The following is a 1,462-nucleotide window of genomic DNA, read 5'->3' on the forward strand; positions in this document are numbered from 1 at the left end:
AAACCCATATCTGATTATTAAAGTTTGTCCTAAACCCGTCGGGTATTTGTTGGGTAATTATCCGTTAGGTATCAAGCAATACCCGCGGGTTTCGAGTATGCTTATTAGTTATAATTAAAAGACCGTCGGGCTTCTATCGAGGTTTTTAAATAAATTAACTATTACCTTTTGATCATTGCTTTTCATTTTTACTATACTATGTTTATGGAATTTTCTATTGAAATTATAAATTTAACTTTATTGGACTGATAATTGAATTTACTCATATTTTATGGGTGTAAAAATGTCTGTCATGCCATTGTTATACCATTCGGAACGAGAAATTCAATTAAATACATTTTCAATGCAAGCAAAGCAACGGTTGAAAATTATTCGGAAAAAAAAAATGCAATTGGAATATTTGATGCGTAGATGCTGTAAGAATAAATATATGGATATATATATTTATGTATGGTTATCATTATCATTTATATAATAATAGATCAAAATTAACTTAATCATACCTTATTAATAATTAGCTAGGTAATTGTTAATGGACCATATTACCCTTTCTTGCTAATTAAGGGTTTTCCCTTGGATATATATAATTACATGGAAGAGATTAATTAATATCATAAGAAAACCTAACCCTCACATTAAAAAATCCGTGACCTATATCTCTCCATAATTCAGTTTCCTCAAGAACTTTAATCCACATCACTAATATGCATCCTAAAGGGGAACTCGACAAAGCTGACTATCATGTCGTCTGGAGCATTCTCATCAGCCGTGGCTACTCTCTCTGCTGTAACAGGTATGTTTTAGTTATAGGTTTGTCACAACATTCATATTTTCTATTACATACGTGAAGAGCTGATTAAAATGTGGTATCAGAGCGATGTTGATTAATCAGTTCTTCATGTTTTCCATCAACTTAGGATCTAAACCAGAAAACATGGACTAAAACATGATAAACCCTAAGGTAATTTTTGTTTTTATTAATTTGTTTTTTTATACTGAAAACCGAATATAAATAAACCCTAACAATTTTTTGGTTTTAAAATTCGCATCTGATATAAAGCTAAGTTTTTTCGAAATATGATAAATTAATGATGTTCATAATCCTCATCACAGTTTTTCGAAAATCTCAAATAATTTGGTTCAAGATCTGGATTGTTATAATGTTTATCCAACAATTCTGGGTAAACTTATTTTTCAAATTCTGAAAAATTAAAAATAACAGTTGTTTTTTCGAATTCTGGAAAATAAAAATAACATAATTATTTTAGATAATAATCAAATATTGGATAAACAAACAATCCCTAAGAAATATGATCAAACCTTATCACGTAACTGTTTATGGACTTATGGGTGAACGTGTTTACGGTTAAAATAGTTTCCGAAAAACACCGAGTTTCCAAAAATACTAAATCCCGAAAAACACATGAAACCAGAAAACTTAATTCCTGAGATTAAAATTTTC

General features: G+C 29.1%; 1 non-coding gene across 1 annotated transcript; it reads right to left on the minus strand.

Annotated features, from left to right (window-relative positions):
- Nucleotides 1-257: 257 nt before the first annotated feature.
- On the minus strand, nucleotides 258-346 carry LOC143579909 (small nucleolar RNA snoR8a). The gene has a single exon (XR_013143549.1). It is a non-coding gene; the product is annotated as a small nucleolar RNA snoR8a (small nucleolar RNA).
- Between the last annotated feature and the right edge of the window lie 1,116 nt (nucleotides 347-1,462).

Source organism: Bidens hawaiensis, unplaced genomic scaffold (assembly GCF_021521415.1).
Source record: "Bidens hawaiensis isolate Kalapana, Puna unplaced genomic scaffold, B.hawaiensis_p1.1 tig00030160_1, whole genome shotgun sequence".
In the NCBI taxonomy this organism is placed as follows: Eukaryota; Viridiplantae; Streptophyta; class Magnoliopsida; order Asterales; family Asteraceae; genus Bidens; species Bidens hawaiensis.